General features: G+C 54.0%; 1 protein-coding gene and 1 long non-coding RNA gene across 5 annotated transcripts in view; both read left to right on the forward strand.

Annotated features, from left to right (window-relative positions):
* The window catches only part of RPS6KA2 (ribosomal protein S6 kinase A2), a 303,443-nt gene that overhangs the window by 108,016 nt on the left and 175,737 nt on the right, over nt 1-19,690 (forward strand). The window lies entirely within an intron of this gene.
* On the forward strand, nt 11,170-12,074 carry LOC116587964. Its single transcript, XR_004284717.1, has 2 exons — nt 11,170-11,591; nt 11,707-12,074. It is a non-coding gene; the product is annotated as an uncharacterized LOC116587964 (long non-coding RNA).

Consider the following 19,690-nt stretch of genomic DNA (forward strand, 5'->3'; position numbering starts at 1 on the left):
GGGGCTGGCCCCACCCTCTGAGCTCTGGGTTTGGGTCCCCCAAGGTTTAAAGGGCCCAGAGTGCTTTCCTCTGTCCCTTCTCGGTCTGATAGGCTCTGGCGACATTTGTGGGTGTATATGCTGATCTGGGGACGTGGATTTCCCCGACAGTAAAGTGCTGAGTGATGGAGGGAAGCGTTTCCGTCCTCGGTCGTTCCCAGGTGGATCGTTAACTGATTACCAGTGAAATCTGACGTCATAGGACCACATGATTAATAAGGTAAATTTAGAGCTAATAATTGAAGCTAATAAGATAATTTTTAAACATTCCAGTTCTCTGAACTGAGGGAACGCAGTCTGTAGATCATAACCGACTCTGGGACAAACATTCTGTCTCTTCTTTACTCGTGGCTCATTCAGGAATACATTGCTACCTTTCTTGCCTTTTCAATGTTTTCTCCTAATTAATTTATAAAATTAAAGGCTTCGAAGTTTTAGACATCTGTGATATACCCCGTGGTATATTCACAGAGACACACGAAGATGTCCATGGCCGTTGAGCACGCGTGTGCTCGGGTTCAAGCCTGGCCCGGCTGCGGTGGGTTCCAGAGGCACTCCATGGCCTAGGACTGCAGAGAGACTCAGCGTGGGTCCCCTCCCAGAGCGCAGGCCAGAGCCACCCTGCGGGGTCTTAGCCCGAGGCACGCGATTCGGCCACGTGTCCTCTCACCGCCGGACCTTCCCTCCGTGTCTCATTTAACTTCCTCATCGGTCGTGTTGCTCTTGAACCCTGCAGTGCTGTGGCCACAAAAGTAGGGTTATGAGCACGAGCACTGGCATTCGTGGTGGGCTTCCAGGAGCAGCAGGTACCGCGCGGAGTGGGAGTCACGTCGAGCAGGGGGTTAGGGAACACTGACGACGGACAGGGCGGCTCTTTGCTGAACGTGGGGTTCACTGCAGCGTCTCTGACCAACGGTCGTGTGTAGGCGTGCTGAAGCCTGTGTCCTTTGTGTCTGGGTCACAGACACAAGCTAGGAGGCCCTAGCTTTGGCCCACCCTGCGGGCTCTCCCTTCCACCCCTGCTCTGTCCCCGTACCCCAGCCTCTGTGCTGCCCGGGAGCTCCGGGCTCCGAGTGTGGCGCGGTGAGCAGGCATCTGGCGTTCACTGATGGGACCCGAGGGTGAACCCCAAGTGAGAAAAGGAGCAGGATGTCCCCCTTTCTCTTCAGGGGCATCTCAGCTCAGCCTTTTATTAAGTCAACGGGACTGAAAGCACCCAGTGAGGCATACGGCTTTGTTTTTAATCGAGCTTTTATGTTCCTCGATTCATTAATGAATTAAAAAGGGGGAGGCAGGTATATTTCATTGTCTGTAGTCATTGGAGGGGAAGTTTGTTTTGAAATGTGCTCCTTGGGTAAACTGCCTATAGGTTAAACATAAAAGCAGCATCTGAACCCGTAGAACGCCACTTAAGGACAAGCACAATTTGATGATTAAACAATGTGTTGTGTACGTTGGTTTTCTTCTTTTTTTTTTTTTAAGATTTTATTTACGTATTTGACAGAGAGAGATGACAAGAAGGCAGAGAGGCAGGCAGAGAGAGGAGGAAGCTGGGTCCCCGCCGAGCAGAGAGCCCGATGCGGGGCTCGATCCCAGGACCCTGAGATCATGACCTGAGCTGAAGGCAGCTGCTTAACCCACTGAGCCACCCAGGCGCCCCTGTTGGTTTTCTTCTTATCGTCATGAGTCAAACCCAAGCCCACCGTGCAGGGCCAATGACGTGATGGGGGTCGAGTGACACGCACAGGATGGCCGAGTGCCGGGTCCCCTTGCAGGAGGGTGAAGGACAGGGCTCTCTGGGCCTCGGGGGACACGGGGGTCAGCGCCTCAGCCTCCCGGGCGGCCCGTGCGGGGGAAGTCAAGAGAGGACTTTAGCCTCTGGGACAGAGGCCACCTGACCATTCTGGGAGCAAACTCTGGGGCTGAAACCGAGACACACAGTGCTAGGACCTGGGGTCCCATGACGAGGGTGCGGCTGACTCTGGGGGCTACGGGACACAGCTCCCCTGCTGCACCCAGAACCCCAGGTGTCGGGACAGAACGAGGCTCAACCTTCCTTCAGGGTGGCCAGCCCTGGGCGGCAGGGGAGGGGCACCCTGGGGACAGGCCAACAGGGAGATGCTGAGTGCGGGGCTAAAGGGAGACACGTTGTGGTGGTCAGACAGAGACTGGGATGGAGAGGTCAATGGGCTTGGTGGCCTGCAGGCGATGATGGGTTTGTGGGCTTGCGAGCCCCGAGCTGCAGTTTGCTGGGACATGAAGGCCGTCTGTCCTCGGGAAGGGGAAGCACGCGTGCGCCTGTGGCTTCTCCTTGTCGGACGCAGCGTCTGGTGGTCCGGCGAGCCTTCTTCCACACGGGGCTGGAAGCGGGGGGTTGAGGGGGGGCTTGTGCATAAGTGTCCACGCACTTCCCCAAACGTTTCTGAGTCGAGGCACCAAGGAGCAGATCCTTCCTTTCCTGCTCTGATGGTTACCCCCTGCTTCTCTCCGTCTCTTTCTGTCTCTGCTGCTGACCGCAGAACACAGACCTACTTTGAGCCGAAAGGGGGAAGGGGGCGGGAGACAAGGCGCTGCTGGGAAGTGGGGCAGCCCTGCCCCGGGGCCGCTGCGCCACAGCCCGACAGGCCTTCCCCGAGCACAGATGGTGCCGGGACACCCTCTGAGCTGACGCCCGGCTGCACTGTGTGCTGGTCACGGACGGTCTCCGTCCCCTCCCGTCCTCCCTGGGCTCTGTCCTCCGTGCCGTCCGGTGCTTTCCCAGTTGTCGGGATGTGACCGTGCTGTGACTCGAGGGGCAACAGCTCTCACGTAACTGTGGCTCTTTCGGTGGTTTTGTTCTCCAGGCCCACTGTCTTGTTGCCTATTTGTGCTGAACTCAATTCTGTAAAATTAGTATTTGTGGTGAACACATATGGTCCCCTCTGCCAGTGACCATGACCAAAGATCCGCTAGGGGACTGGCCGTCTGAGCACACACCGCCCTTAGCGTTTGCCGCCCTCCGTCCGGCTTCAGAAGTTCGTCTGTCATCACCAGCCGCGTGCCGGGCGCACGAGTGTTGAGCGTTGCCGCACACGGGGCTGGGGTGGGGGTCGGGGGTGCGGCCCGAGACGCAAGGAGTGTAGAACTAGAAGACCGGCCTCTGAGCCCCTGGGCGGCTTCCCGCCTGTGGTGGGACACAGGGCCGCGGGGCTCTCTGCGGCTCCGTGTCCCTCGGTCTTTGTCTCGCCCCCGCCCCCCGCCCACGGATGACTCACAAACCACAGCGTCCTCCCCGTCGGCTGATGGAGGCTGTGAAGTCTTCACACGTGTTCTCACCCGTGGGGAAGGACGTTAGGACATCATCCCCACGTCATGGAGTTCAGGTCTTCCTTAGGAAAGCCGGGTTTGCCCACGTGACCTGAAGGAGAGCAGAGTCGAAGGCAGAAAGGCAAGTCTTCCTGGGAAAGCGGAGCGCACTGGGGCTGAGCTCCCGGGGACGCGGACGGGCATGCATCGCAGGGCACGCGGCTCCCGGAGGGATCTGACTCCTCAGGGCAAGGCTGGAGACACAGGAGGGGGCAGGGACATGCCCCGAACAAAGACAGAGCCTTTGCCAGGAGCACATGCGTCGCGTGGAAGCAGAGGGACGTAGGCAGGACGGGGAGAGGGTACAGACTTGCTTTGTGCGTGGTGCTGCGTCAGCGGGGCTGATGCCGCACCAGCATGGGTCGACGAACAGACAAAGTCAGTGTCCATGTGCCCACGGTCTCACGGCTGCTTCTGGGCACACCTGCTCTAGAAGTGGATTATTTCATGCTGCTCTGGAATGCTTTTAATATCAGAAGCTTTTTAGAAGTAATATTCTCTACAGATAATCTACAGCCACACTCTTTTATTTGCTTGAGAGGTTAAATCCCTTCTTAGAAAATGAGTTTTATTGTAAAATTTGTGAGGATATACAGATCAGAAGAGAATAATAAATTTCTGTGGATCTGTCACACACACATAACTTCAAAATGATTAAGTAAAGGCCAGTCTCGTTACTTATGCGTCAACCCCCAGCCCTGCTCTTCACCCCAATTCCAGATTATTTTGAGGGAAATTCTGATCATGATAGTGTCGTCCAAAAATATCTGCCTTCCTTTCTTTCAAAGAGTAAAAATTGGGCAGCATCAACACCGACTTGTGGTTGGTAAAATCCGTACAAACAAGCTTGTTACTTTCTTCCATGGTGAGACCCTGTATCTCCTTCTGTGTCCTGCTTTGTTGTTCTCCGTCTCAGCACCACGTGGGAAAACTAGCCCTACCCGCATGGCCTTGACCTCATGTTGGGCTCCTGGAGGGCAACAGCACAGGGGCCAAGCTGTGGCCATATCGGGAGGAGGTTTCTGTGCTGGGCTACCCGTCCTCCAAGTACGCCGGCAACCGTGTGGAAATCCACCTGAGCTTGGTGGGTCCGAGGACATTTGTAGCGAGAGGTTCTCCCCAAGGTCAGGAAGGCAAGGTTGAAGGAAGACCAGCTCTCAAGCATGTGTTTCTCCTGTGGGTGATGGACAAACCCTTCCCCGAGTTCCAGGCGCCACAGCCGCGGACAAGCCACCCAGGGCAGACCACCAGAGCAGTCGTTCCATCATAATGATGAGGCTCTTTAATGTGCAGCTACGTACAGGGGCATAGATCGCAGCAGATGATTTGAATCTGGAAGAGTCTACAGGTGCAGATATTCCGAGCGGGGTCCCCACGGCAGAACGCTGAGCGCCGCCGAGGCAGGAAACAGATCACCGCAGAGCCCCGAGATGGAAGCTGTCAGGGGAGGGCGTCCGAGACGTTGGCTCCCTGTGGGCTTTGCACAGGGACACCCGATCAGGTGGGGAAGGAGCGGTCTGGGACGGCTGTCCGTGCGGCCGCGCGAGACCTCCCGCGCGGGACCTTACCTGGTGGAGGGAGGAATTAGAGCAGGTGACGGGGAGCAAGGAGCCGCTGAGGGATCGGGAGCAAAATGACGGAGATGGAGTCGCTCGTCAGAAGACGAGTCCACGGCGGTTACAAGAGAGCCCGGAGGAGGCCTGTTCCAAGAGCCCAGGGAGGGGACGCGAGTGCGGCAGGTCCCTTCCCGAGGCGAAGCTAGGGTGTGCCCGTCTTTCCCTTAGGGCCGCGGCAGCTTCCTCCCCTTCCGGAGAGAAGCAAACCAATGCCGGCCCCAGAAGAGGCAAGTGTAGCTCAGGGAACAGATGAGACCTTCGTGGGCCTACGGAGAGCTGAGAAAGCCGGCCCCACAGGCACACCTCAGACAGGGTGAGACGAAGCAGCCCCGATCCCGGGAGAAGAAAGCATTCTTCCAGCCTCACAATATGGCTGCTAAAAAAATCACAAAAATGGGGAAAATGTTGGGGAATTCCTCTAGTCTAGAGACCTGGGACACAGAGTGTAGGATCAGACCGAGAAGGACCATCATTTCCTCTCGTCTGTCATGCTGGGGAGGCCTGCGTATCCTGGACTCCCCGTGAAGGACGGTGTGGGTGCTCCTTACCTGTGGGGTGACCTGCCCCCCGGGAGCGGCCGGTGCCAGCGACTTGCTGTGTGGCCAGCCTGTCTGCTGTTACGTTGGTGCCTTTCGACATGTAGGGCTGCCAGGAGTATTTTTACAGGCAGGTTATGAACACAGGGGAGAGGCACAGGGGGTGACTGGGGCAGGGAGCGGGCCAGGACAGGGGAGGCAGAAGCCGGGGTGGCCTGGGGACCCCGGGTCCTCACCCGTCGGGAACCAGTGAGGGGCAAAGGCCAAGGCGCCGGCCCAAATGCCCTGCTCATCTTTGTCTACGCGTCCTCTCCAGTGCAGAGGCGGGTGCGGACGCTGAGCTTGGGAGGAGGGTGAGCAGGAGGCCGGCCACGGGCCTGGAGGGCGACGGAGAAAACTCTAGAACCTCAACGACCATTTATTTGTTCCCACGGTTCGCTTTCCACGTGTCTGTATTAATGCCGGACTGAGGATCGTGGATTTTCAAACGTTTCTTTGTGATGGCGACGCTTACTTCTGGTTCACTTCCGGCTCTTCCAAGTGGGAGTTCTGTCATTTCCATACACACGTCCCCAGCACATTCCTGGATCCCGTGCGGTGCTTCCTGATTTCCAGATCCTCGCCTCACCCTGACCTCCCTCCGAAGACATCAACCCACTCTCCGGGCGCCTGTTGGGCTGCATGTCCTGCTGTCCCCTCGGGCTCAGCACGGCAACCTTTGGGGATCCTGGGCCTCCCCCGGGTCGGCTGCCCTGACATCCATCCCCATCCGGGACCAGCTGGAAACCGGGGGCCCGAGGTGTGTGTTTACCTTGCTGGCCTGTCCCCGCCCAGGAGTGTCTCCACTGGGCGCCCGCCCGCTGTGTTCAAAGCGCCATCGTCCCTAATCAAAGTCCACAGTCTTCCACGCTGGAGCCTTCCTGTTTGCCAGAAATAACTTTCTAAACGCATTACGTCACTCTTTTTAAACAAAAAGAACCTATTTATTGACACGGATGACTATGAAGAATTTTCCGGGCGCGGAATACTTGCGGGTTCCTGTTTTCCGAGGGCAGGGGCCGAAGAGACCCTGAGCGGGTTTCCGTATCAGGAGGACAGTCGGCACCTCCCCCAGGGCTCCGCCCCCAGCCTACCCGTCCGTCCTGGGCGCCCCGCGGTCGCTGCCCAGCGGGGAGAGAGCGGGTGGCTCCTGGCGGGTATTTATTTGACGGTAACGTTTCAGAACAAGCACATCAGGCTTGCGGGACAGATCCAGGCTGTTTTTAGCGGCAGATGGTGGAAGACCACCAGCACCTCAGTGTCTCGGGCAAACTCCATCCCCTGGTCCCACTGAGCGCCTTCTTTGTCCGCGAGGGCCCCACCCGGCACCCACAGTCATCTGCCACTGCCCGGGGCTCTGGACGTGGGGGCGCTGCAGCCTGTGTGGATGCTGGCCAGCAAGCTCTGGGAGCCCCTCGTCTCTTCCAGGTCACCTGACCTCAGCAGAGCCCGGGGCCTGGCCCTTCCACTCCCCACCCCATGTTTGGGTGGGTGTGAGCTGTGGGGTGAGAATTTCACAGCACAGAACCCAGCTCTCTGGCCTTTTTGGGGGCAGCGTGGATGTGTTTGAGTGTGGAGGGGCCTGCACACGCGTGGCCCAGGCCCCAGGGCTGGGCACTGCACAAGAGGTCAGGTAGCTCCAGAGTCAGTGGGAGTATAATGGCCAAGGGGAGGTGGGAGGAAGCAGGACACAGAGGACAGCTGGGGGGCAGGAAGGGCTTGGGGGGCCTGCCCGGGGCGGCCCAGTGCAGTTCCCACACTCGATGCTGCGGGTGCGGGCAAAGGTGAGGAAGCGCTTCTGCTCTCCGCCAGGCTCGAGGCAAGTGTGTCTCCCTCAGCCAAGGACAAGGCTTCCTTCCTGGGAGGCCAAGTCTGCGCAGCGGGCAGGAAGCAAGAGCTTCCTGGCCTTCCGCACGCCAAGGCCTCGGCCTTCCGGGGCAGGTGGCAGGGGGACTGGGGGTCCCTTCTGGTGCTCTGTTGTCCGTGCGCCATCTCCTCCCCGAGATGGTCCCCGGCCACAGAGACAGGAGTCTGGTTTTCTCCACAAAATGAGCGCTGCCGTCACAGTCACAAGACATCTAGTAAGCATTTATTATTATTATTCAGAACTGAAATCAAGGAGAAGGTTCAGGAGTGTCCGGCTGGCATCGCGTGTGGGTGGGCAGTGGCTGCCTCGCCTCTGTGACGCTCACAGAACCAAGACAAGGAGCTGAGAAGGTCCTGCTCTCTACAGCCTCCTGCTCAGAGAGGGGGAGTTCCAACAATGATGGGCTGAAATGTCTTATTAGGGTCTCTGCGCTGATTAATTACCGCTATTATCTGGTGTCCAAGTAACACGAGTATCCCCCGCTGGCTTCTTATCGTCCCTGAATTTTGATGGTTTCAGGGTGAAGTATCTGTCCCGGGTCAGGATTTACGTGGCAAGTCAGCCGTGGCCGTGGGTTTGGTCTCTCCCACCCCGTCCTCACCCCCAGCCTCCCCCCGTGGAGCGTGCTTCCTCATACGGCTCGGTGTCTCTTTTATCTCCACGAGGACATTTTAGGAGGATTTGTTTCCTGTAACTTTTCCCCATATTGACTTCAGAACAGACACACAGCCTCTGAGCTGTCAGCTGGCAGGACACGACAGAGAACCCGGGGCTGTGTCACGGGCTCTAACTTGTAAGTCGGGCTGAGGTGAGGCCAAGGCGACACCTGTCAGGGTGCCCAGTTTCAGAGCCCTCGGCTCACCTCTGGGTCTGTGGATCTGAACCCAGGTGAGCTCTTGCCCTGCTGGCTTGAGTCTCTGGTGCTGCGGATTCACGGACATGCGACGGGACGCCCCAGCTCCACTCTGAGCTTGGGTCTAGGCTGCCCCGTGACAGGCTCCGGCTCTCACCTTGGGCCCCTCCTGGGCCCTTACCCGCTTACCCGCTCAGCCTGTGTTCTCCGTCGGTGTCAGAGCGTAGAGGTGAAGGCAGGCCCCGACAAGCTGACCTCAGTCATCCTTGTCGGATCGCGGACGTGGCATCCCGACCCTGGGTGGTGGCCTTTCCTGTCCTGACAACTGGCTGGGCCACCATGAGCAAATCTGAGTGTCGCAGTCGGTGTGGAGGAGGCCGTGCCGGGCGGCTGTGCGTCATCGTCGACACCGCATGGGCTCCAGGCAGGAGTGGGCTCCACTGGCCTTGGATTTCCCTATCTCGCCATCCAGCGATCACGGTGGTTAATACTTTCCACCCGAGGCAGCTGGGGATGGGTGGGTTACACCTGGCTTTGAATGGAAACAGTTACCAGACACATCCTGCTAAAAATGTTACAAAGAAACCAGAGCCACCTTGAGGAGCTGGGGATTGTTCCTTCTCCCTGACTTCTAACAGCCGTGTCACACAATTTCTCAAAAGTGTCATTCTACTTAACGGTGTCACACGGTTTGCTCTTCAATGCCCTGATGGAAAGGGCAATGGGGAAATTGCATTTAAGTAACACGTTAGACGCAGTGCGATTGTGGAGAAATTCCTTTCCGTCCTGTCATCTGTAGGAACTGTGATTTGTCACATCTCAAATACAACAAAGAAAATTGTGAATAAAATTCACTATTTGTGTGATATTTGTGTGGCATCATACAAATTTTATTTGTGAATAAAACCCTCTTGGCATGAGGGTCACACTCCAAATTAGTATACAGGGGCACACTTTACTCGGGCAATCGAGGTCTTAAAGCATATGTTTATGTTTAAGGAGAGATGAACATTAGAAACTCATTGTCTTAAAGTTGGAGAGTGACTTTATCTCGAGTTTCAGCTTTTCACCCCCGAATTAGCTACCCTTGCATGCACAGGAGATTATCCCAAACAAATCAGCATAAAAAGCAAGCATTTACTGTGGTGCAGTGGCTGTGGGTCTGCATGGCTGGGCGCCCACGGCCCAGGGTCTCTTGCAATGTTGCTTCCCCTGTGAGCTGGGGCTGTGGTCTCACTTGAAGGCTTGACCAGGGGGCACTTGCTTCTCAGTGCATCCATGTGACTGTTCACCAGACTCGGTCCCAGGCCACGTAGCCACTGGCCCTGGTCTTTCTCACTCAGACATTCCGGGCATCTGGCTTCTGCCTCTCCAAGTGGCCCCGCACTCCTGCACACTGCCTGCTCCCATCAGGGAGATCTCACTCAGCAGGTGGTGGCTCCTGCCCAGGTACCCCCTGGGCTCCTACCACGTCCCAGTGCAGGATTTCTCACCTGCACATCTGGGACCTCTTTGTCACAGCGCTCCAAGGGCCAGAGACCAACCTGTCATTCGTTTCTTCAGGGCCCTGGGGGTTCAGAGTCTTGCAGACACTCACTTTGGGTTGAAACTTGGGCCAGCTGGGAAGAGTGCAGATTATTCGTACCAAATCCTCCGGGTCTCTTCACCGACATCTTTCGAACTCTCTCATTTGAAATACCTAATGAGGGCTGTGGAAGGCGCGATCTCCCTCAGGAGCCTGTGCTATGCCCTCTACATTCTGGCTACATTCTTTGGCGTGTGGTTCTGCATTTTTAGGACAGCAGAGAATGTGCAATGAGCACTTTTTGCCTGTCCAAGTGGCCCACGGATGTGGGGATTCTTAAAGCTCCATCTGTAAAGAGTAGCATGTGCCTGTGACACAGTTTTTTGCCCAATGAACATGGTATCTGGCCTTTTGTGTCTGATCTGTGGTGTCCAAGGGATTAAAATTTTATAAAAATGCACATACCATCAAAATGTTCCACTGTGCGTATAATATAAATTCAATGTATGGTTCCACCCTGTCTTTAAAAAGCAGGAAAATGAACTATTTTTACAGAGTAAACTTTCATAGTTTTTTTTTTTATCCTCACATTAGAAGAAGTTTTAATTGTAGCAAAATACACATAACATGAAAATTAACCCCCACCCCCACCTGGGGTGGGCTGGCGGACTCAGTCAGAGCTGCGACTCTTGATCTGAGGGTTCTGAGTTCAAGCCCCAAACTGGGTGTGTAGCCTACTTAAAAAATTAAGCGTCTTCACCATTTTTAGGAGGACAGTGCCGTGGCATTAAGGTCATTCATATTGTGGTACAACAGTCCCCACCACCCGTCTCTACTTCCCTGTGCCCCAGCCCCTGTCACCGACCCTTCTACTTTCTGTCTCTACGAATCTGACAGCTCTGGGAACCTCATATAAGCGGCATCATACAATATTTGTCCTTTTGTGATTGGTTTATGTCACCAAGGACAAAGTCCTCAGGGTCCAATCGTATCATAGCAGGTGTCAGAATTCCCTTCTTTGTTAAGGCTGAGCATGGTCTCTTGTGTTCACAAACCGCATTTTGTTGCACCATTCATCGCTCACATGGGTGGGCCAGCAGCTCTTTGGGACTCTGCTTCCGTTCTGGGGGCTGTGTATCCAGAAGCAGGATTGCCGGGTCATATGGTAATTCTATGGTGAATTTTTTGAGTAAAGCCATGCTTTCCGCAGCAGCCGGCGCATCCCATTCCCCCAAACAGCACAGGAGCATCTGTTTCTGCACGTCCTCACCTACACTTGCGGTTTGATGTGGTTTTTTTCCTTCATTACAGACGTCCTAATGGGTGTGAGGTGGTGTCTTTTGTAACTTGGGTCCGCACGTCCCTGACGATGAGTGACGTGGGCACCTTCCCACATGCTTGCTAGTCATTGTGTACTTCTGTGGGGAAATCACCCTTACGTTTTATCAACAAAAACAAAATGTACCGGCATTTGAAAATAGTCCTTTCTAGCATTTCTACAGAACACACAACAGTCACGATTCAGATACCTGACTGGCCAGACCACTTAACTGAGTGGAACATTGTTGACGTTACCAGGAAGGTGGGTGGGCTCGGAAGCCGTCAACAGCTCTTAGAGAGTGCTCCCTCGGCCTGCGTTCCCCCGGGAAGGCGCTCGGTGACGTCTCCACTCTCCGACACGCGGGAGAGCAGCCTGAGCTCTTGGGGTCGTGAGCGACCGACCCAGGCGGGCCTGACGAAGCAGGGCTCGAGTCTCAGACGCAGACTGCTGGTGAGGGTTCAGCTTTGTGCTTCCGTCACTTCTGGATCAATCTGCTGGAAGAAAATTGCCTTTCGATAACTTTTCTATTTTGGGACCACTAATCCCTGTTCTTTTCCGATCACAGGCGCATGGGAGAGGAAGTAGCTGGCGAGCCCTCTTGATGGTTTCCACTTTGGCTTAGTTATAAACGTGCGATTGGGCTCATTATCGTGACGTAAGGCAGACTCTCGGGACGGGGACGTGAGTTTCTTATCTGCCTCTCTCGCAAGGCCGGCAGGGCAGCGTGAGCTGAGCACGGCCATCGGCTCTCTTCCTACATGGTCCTGCCCCAAAGGCCATCGCTTCCCCCTTCCTCGCTCGGCTTCCTTCCTGGGGACTTGGGGGTACAACACCCAGCTCTTCCCCAAGCAGGATTTGGAACACATTCTGTGGGAAGGACTTTGCCTTCACCTCAGGTTTTGGTTACGGATCCGCTGCAGCTGGCCTGGTGATCTTAGCCACTAACGTTGTCTTAAAGGAGGATTGTGTCTGCTCTGGCATGTTTCCAATGGAAACACGATGCTTAAAGTCATTTGTGTCTGTGCTTGGTTTCTGTACCTGGGCTCTTTCCTGTGTGCCTTGAATGATTCTCTGCACAAGTGGGGGCAACCTCGTGGGGTCTGCACAGAAAGGATGGTGAGACTGAGCTTCTGAACTTTTTGCAGGAAGTTTGGTCCAAAAACTGCTGCAATCTGAGCATACTTTGGGTTTGGTAGTAACGGGTGTAAGAAAAAAGAAAAAGCTCGGGGCGCCTGGGTGGCTCAGTCAGTTAAGCCTCGGCCTCCGGTTCAGGTCATGATCCCAGGGTCCTGGGATGGAGCCCCACATTGGGCTCTCTGCTCGGCGGGGAGTCTGCTTCTCCCTCTCCCACTCCCCCTGCTATGTTCCCTCTCTCACTGTTTCTCTATGTCTAATAAATAAATTAAATCTTTTTTAAAAAAGAAAAGAAAAAGAAAAGGTTCACACACAGCAAAAAGCTTAGCAGTGGTTGTAAAGAGTTTTGAATAAGTTAACCCTTTGCGTTCTTAACGAAATCTAGGGCTGTTCTTCCTAGTACATAACTGAGCGCGCTCCGCAAATCCATCCGCAGCGTGAGTGCCTGGCGGCCGGTTCTGGGGGCTCTCCCTCCCCTGGGCTGGCATCTCAGGGGCCATTTCTTGGCAAACTGTGCCCTGCAGATTTTGTCCTGTTTGGACAGCTGTCTCAACAGCCGGGAGATGGCAGCCTGGTCTGATTTAGTGCTGATCCTTCTGGGCAGAACATAAATGGGTACAGTTTAAGACGTGTAGTGGTTTTCCTTCCTTGAAAGTCCCATAAACAAATGACTGTTTTCAGCATTCTGGTCATTTCCACACTCCTCATGTTCCTGATGATCTAGTACTCATCTCCGTACTGGAAAAAAATATATATTTCTATTTCAAGTACCAACGGGTATACTGAATTTGGTAATACATGCTTCTACCACATTCACTCTTCATGTTTATCCCTCCTGTGCTGTGGGTCAGGCAGCCGGCAGTCAGACAGATTCCAGACTCTGTGGAATGTGACTGGAGCAAGCAGGCTCCACGGGCGTGCTGTCCCATGTGCAGACTGTGGCAGCCTCATGTCCAATGCCGTGAACGTTTAGGGTTCACGCGGGTAGGGGACAGGTGCAGGAGTCCCCCTGGGAGACTCTGCCTGGGCTGGGGCACCAGGGCTGACCTTGTGTGGGGGGCTGCAGGGAAAGGGCAGACATGGTAGCATGGACAAAGGCCCTGAGGCACGGAGACGGACCCTTGTTGAGGGTAACATTTGTTCCTTCTACCTGCACACAAGGTGTTGTGTGGAGGAGGTGGTAGCAAAAACAGAAGCAGAGTGCCAGGTGAATCAACGCCCACACATGCCACGGAGGACAACACATGTAAGTCCACGGCCCAGGGACAGGACAGAGGTGGGGTGAGCGGCGTGTTCAGCTTAACGAGCAAGGGAAGCCATCGTAGTGTTAGGGAGGAGTGAGTCCAGAGGGCGTGGAATGGATCAGAATCTGAGAAACCGAAGGACCATTTAGGAGCAATTTAAAGATTGTTAATGTTACATTAATAATAGTAATGTATGAGGTATCTTGCTCTCTTGCTTAGGCTTATTAAACCCAGGATTAAAATAGAGCCATTATTCTTTTCTTTCTATATTAATTTTGTTTAATTTTAATTCCAGTACAGTTGGCACAGTGTCCTGTCAGTGTCAGGTGTGCGAGACGGGGACTCCTCACTTCCGTGCGTCCCAGGTGCCCCCCCTCACCCCATCACCTGCTCCCCCCACCCCCCACCCAGGCCTCTCGTCACCAGCACTGCATCCCCTGGACTCAGGAGTCTGCCTCTTGGTTTGTTTCTCTCTCTTTTCCTTTGCTCATCTGTTTTCTTTCTTAAACTCCACAAACGAGTGAAATCATATGTATTTGTCTTTCTCTGACTATTTTTAGAATTGTCACTAATTATTATTATTATTATTATACAATAGAGAGGATTTAGGATACAATGGACATGCACTCTAGCTCCATCCCTGTCATTGCAAATGGCCGGATTTCTCTCTTATTTGTGGCTGGGTAATAGTCCGTCGTGCCCACTCCATATCGTCTTTGTCCGTTGGTCAGTTGATGGACACTTGGGCTGCTTCCGTATCTCGGCTGCTGTAGGTAACACTGCTGTAAACATAGGGGTGCATGTCTCCCTTTCACTTAGTGTTTTTGTATTTTGGGGGCAAATACCCAGTTGTAGAGTAACTAGATCGTAGGGCGATTCTATTTTTAACCTGTTGTGGAATCTCTGTACTGTTCTGGAGGGGCTGCACCAGTTTGCAGTCCCACCGATAGTGCAGGGGGGCTCCCCTTTCTCCACATCCTCTCCAACACCTGTTGTTTCTCGGTGGTGTTGATTTTAGCTGTTCTGACGGGTAGGAGGTGTATCTCATTGTGGTTTTGATTTGCAGTCCCCTGATGCCGGCTGATGTTGGGCATCTTGTCATTGGTCTGTCGCCCATTGGTATGCCTTCCTTGGAGGAGGAAGTCTGTTCATGGTCTGCTGGATGTGGAATTCTACAGCTGCATTTGGGGTAACATGGGACAGGCTGGTGAGGTAGGAATGACCCCAGCTGTCCAGAAGAGGAAGTGAATGTTCAGAAAAGTACAGAGCTTGACCAGATCATGCAGTTGTGTGGTGAACCAAGACTGGGCCCGGGTAACAGGTTATAATTTGTATTTATTTATGATACTTTCTAGTCCATATGCCTGCTTTTGACATAGAAAAACCGAAAGATTGACTCTACTGCATTTTTTATGTGGATAGTGGGGATATTGAGAAGAGGGCACAGGCACGCTCTGGATGTCGGCAGGCCTTGGAAAGGTCTCCCGGAAACTGTAGCCACTAATTGTGGATATGAACCCTTGAGCTAGAAGGAACCAGGCTACAGCCTTAAATAAAATACTGATCTTCCAAGTTGCATGGCTTGCTTGAATTGGTGTTGATCAACCAGAGATTGATAAGAGATTTCATAACATCCATTTGATTTGTTGATCAAATGGTGGCATTGGGCCTTCTGGTTCCCTTGAGGTCTGATTCTAGGGCCAACATCTTGCTTTGAAGATCTGCATGAGGCTGGTTGCCCAGACTTGTGGCCATCACTTCCTCAAGAGGGCGGCCCCAGGAGGTGCCCTTTTGCCCTAACTTCACTCTTCGAGCCCAGCTAACCTGCTGTGTGCCGTCTGGGGGTGGGGCGGTGCCGGGATGAACCCGGGGGTCCCCTTGCACACTGTGACCACAGGAGCACCCAGTCTGGCCCGGAGCTCAGAGATCTTGCTGCCCTCCAGAGGCATGTGGCAGTCACTCCCATGACCTCTTGTGCCTCCTCCAGCCCTGTCGGGTGTAGAGAGAGCACAGCAAGGAGGAGACAAGGACGCGTCTGCCTTATGACTGCTCCCTAACAGCGTCAGCACAGCCCACTGAGAAGCAAGCTGGCGGTGGTGACCACGAAAGGAGGCGAATGAGGCACATGCTGACCAGCAGGATCGTGGCCTTCAAAAGGGACGTGTTGTTCCCAGCGCACCCCACACGGGGCTCTAGGCCTGTGGAAACATGGTGGCTTCAAGGACCTTGGAGAAGCCAGGTTCTCCAGAGTGTACAGTGTGGAGATACAGGAATCTGGACAGGAAGAGAGAATCTGGGTTTGGAAGGGCTCCGTGAATGGTAGAGCCGTCAAGAGATCGAGGGTGGCTCATCCTGGACAGGTGTGGAGAGGAGACGGGCAGGACCCGATACGGGCTGGTGAGGCTGTGCCCGGGAGAGGGGTGGGGGCAGCCTTCAGGAAGGGACGGTGGAACACAGGTGGTGGTGGGTTCCAGAAGGATTCAGCAGGTAGTTGTGGGGGTTCCCTGCGATGGGGCAGGTGCTCAGAGATGCCGGCTGGGTCGGGGCTGGTGGGGCGTCCTTGGTGGGAGCGGTGGGCCGGGCGGGTGACGACCCAGGCGAGGGTAGCTCCGACGTGGCCACCTGGCATCTTTCTCATCTCTGACGGCGCCCAGTGCCGGATGGTTTTTCCCTAAGGTTCAGCGACCTCCCTGCAGAGATGCATCTCCTTCTCGGAGGGTCACAGGGTTGCCTGAGCTGAGGAGAGGGCAAGTCTGCCCGTCGCAGCTCAGTCTGAGAGGTGTTCTGTCGGCTGTAACTCTTCCCTTTTGTGGTCTGGTCTGTCTCCCGTGAGAATAACCTCTGCACCACCATCAGTGGACCTCTCTCTGGTTCTGTGGGATATAATGTACAGTGAATAAACTTGTAACTTTTAATGGAAAAATGGCCAAAATTTTAGCCATTTCGTGCAGCCCACTTTAATTTGTTTATTACTGTTATTACTGCTCACGGTTCTTTCCTTATAGCTTTGCAATTCCCATTCTTAAAAAAGGAAACAAAACACAAAATAAAACAAGTGAGTGTGTGTGTTTGCATGTACACCTCAAGGACAGGCTCAACTTCATCTTTTTGACACAGCCCTTAAAATATCTTTCCGTCTTCAGTGTATGTTTTGGTGAGTGGTTCTGAGAACATTTTGTTCCTGAGTGAATGTCCAAACGTGGGCTGTGACACGACTACTTGTGTCTCATACACTGTGTTTTTTTTTCCCATTTGTTTGGAGCCCTGGTCCAGCTGTGGGTGCCCTGGGCTTTTTAAGAAGAGGGATGATGCTGTCTCTGCTGACAGGGTTTACTCACAGTGAAGGCCGATGGAGACAAAGACTGAGACCTCACGGTCATGTGTACTGTGGTCTGGGAAGCTGAACCGAACAAGGGAAGACAGATCAGATCAAGGGCGAGAGTGCGGCTGAGGAACGGCTAGTATTGTTTGCGGTATGAAACTAGACACAGAAGTTATTAAGGTTCTAACAAATTCTCTCCATAAACTTAGAGTTTACAAAGCATTTTTTAAAAGGTTCATTTATTTATTTAAGAGAAAGAGAGGGCACGTGACTGGGGGAGGGGCCGAGGGAGGGAGAGATTGTCAGGCTGATGCCCCACGGAACGTGGAGCCTGACGGGGGCTCCTTCCCGTGGCGCACGAGGTCACGACCGGAGCCCACACCCAGAGTCAGACGCTGAGCCACCTGAGCCACACGGGTGCCCCCACAAAGCATTTTCAGCCGCTACTGAACTTTCCAGAAAGCCTGCGGTAGAGGGGATGCTAGTGCTGATTTAAAGGGAATGGAGCTGAGACTTCGCGATTCTAATTAGTTTATGCAGAATTCCTCGGCTAATAGACACCCATGCAGAGCTTAAACTCGGGCCTCGGTGTCAGAGCTTGGCTGTTTCCCTGACACTGGACCCCTCCGTTCGGCAGTGAACGAGCCCGGTGCCCACACCTGTCTGCAGGTGCTGGTGCCATGGCCCTGCTCCCTGCGCGCTGTCCGCAGGGCCCTCCCTCCCCCTCCCCTCCGAGCCCTTCGGGGAGTGGGGAGACCCTCCAGCACCTGCTTCTCCTCAAGGCGCTGTTCCAGGTTCTTTGAGGGATGGTGGGAATAATTATTCTGGCATCTGATGGGCACATTGCAGAGAATAAGATACTCCTTTCGAGTACAGGCAACACCAAGCATCCAAAGACGGGAAGACCCCTTGAATGCCCCCCAACAGGTTCTTCGGTGCCTCCCCGGTGAGCCCGTCGGCCGCGGTGACGAAGCCACCTCAGAAGGGAAACGCCATGTTTGTGCTCCCGGGTGTGATGTGCGGGTTCCGGGGGGCGAGGTGAGCCACCGCCGCAGCACCAGATCCCGCTTCTTCCTCCGTCCCGGAGCCGCCTGTTCGCCTGGTGCCTGCTGGTGCCCTATGGGGGCAGAGCTGCCCGTCCAGAGCAGGGAGCAGGAGGGCTGTGCACAGGTGCTTGTCTCAGCTCAGATCCCCGGGGACGGAGCAGGAGGGACACCTCCGCTCGGGTTGCTATTGTCCTTTCCATCTGCTTGGACTGCATGACTCCGCACCCCGGGCTGCGGGTAAGACGGGGTTTGTCATCTCCGAGGCCTGGAGGCCAGGAGTCCAAGGTCAGGGTGTGGGCAGGTTCGGTGTCTCCTGACGTTTCTCTTGTCAGCTGCAGACAGCCGTCTCCCGGCCTCCTGGCGTTCCTCTGCGCACACGCATCCCTGTGTCTGTGTCCAAACACCCCCTTCTTGTAAAGACACCTTCAGACTGCATCAGGGCCCACCCCAACCCCTCATTTTAACTTAATTCCCTTTTTGAAGGCCCTGTCTCCAAACACAGTTACATTCTGAAGTCCTGGGAATTGGTGCTTTAATGCATGAGTTTGAAAGTTAGGCACGAGTAAGCCCCTCCTATTAGCTGGGGTTCGTGAGCTATGATGAAACACTACAGTAATGAGCTCAATCGCAGAGTCCGGATACGTTCCGCTCAAGCGGATTTACAGGCCCCCGAACACAGCGTCTGATTCTGTTCCCACGCGCTAAATTATGTCACTGTGCTAAGCTTATTTTTAAGTCTGGCTCCACATGTACACAAGTACAGTGAGCCGGGAAGGCGCAGATGGTTGTCCGTTAGGACGGGCTGGTTCCAGGTGAGACGCTTCCCCACGGTTGTGCTCACATTACCAAATCCGTCTGCTCTCATGTATTTCATTTCCCACCTCGTTTCCTAGTCCCACCTCCCGCCGCTGGCCCTGACAGGGGTGGATAAATAAGTGATCCGCGTCGGCTGAGTCCTTCCAGACCGGAAAGTGTGGCTGCCGCGTGGGGGTCGGGCCCGCAGAGGAAGTGGTTCTTACGTCCCCAAACACGTGGGTGACACGTGGGTGATTTGGGGTCTGGTGAGTCCCCAGGCCTCCTGTGCCCACCGTCTCTTGCCGTCCCTACATATGTGTCCCTTGCCTGCCAACCGAGAGCTAAATTGTCTTAGCGAATAAGCTGTCACCTCCCGATTACAGCCAATTCTTGGAAAAGCAATACCCCAGGAAGAGGAGGGCCAGAGAATCAAACCCGAACAGGGCAGGGAATTCTACACCTATGATGATCGTGGAAGAGGAAAGTGTAATTGGACAAAATCGAAGACCCTTTCTGATTTTAAGATGTTAAATAGTTGAGAATAAAGAGCTATTCATGAGATGGTAAAGAAAGCCTGTCTTCACTCACTTGACGCAGCCCTATTAATTCAGGAATGAAGCAAGGGTTCCCATAAGGGCTATTGAGAAATTTGTTTTATTGAATTACTAAGCAGGAGAACAACAGGCTGAACTTGCTCTTCAAGACTTGGTGTGCTCTAACAGAATCATCAAAGTTGGGGGACAAGTGCACGATTCAATAAACCACATTGGAAAATTGAGTATAGGTAAAGAAGACCCTCTCTTTATATTGTGCTTCAAAACAAGCTCCAGAGAGAAATGTTAAATAAAGGTAACTGAATCATAAAGTAAGGAAAGAAACTATGATTGAATGTTTAATTGATCTCAGAATGGGTAAGCACTTTCTAAATAGACAAGACAAGAAAGAAAAATCTCACAAAAATACATCATCTGATCTGACTTACTAAAATATTGAAAACCGTTTCTATGT

This window comes from Mustela erminea, chromosome 4 (assembly GCF_009829155.1).
Source record: "Mustela erminea isolate mMusErm1 chromosome 4, mMusErm1.Pri, whole genome shotgun sequence".
NCBI classification, from domain to species: Eukaryota; Metazoa; Chordata; class Mammalia; order Carnivora; family Mustelidae; genus Mustela; species Mustela erminea.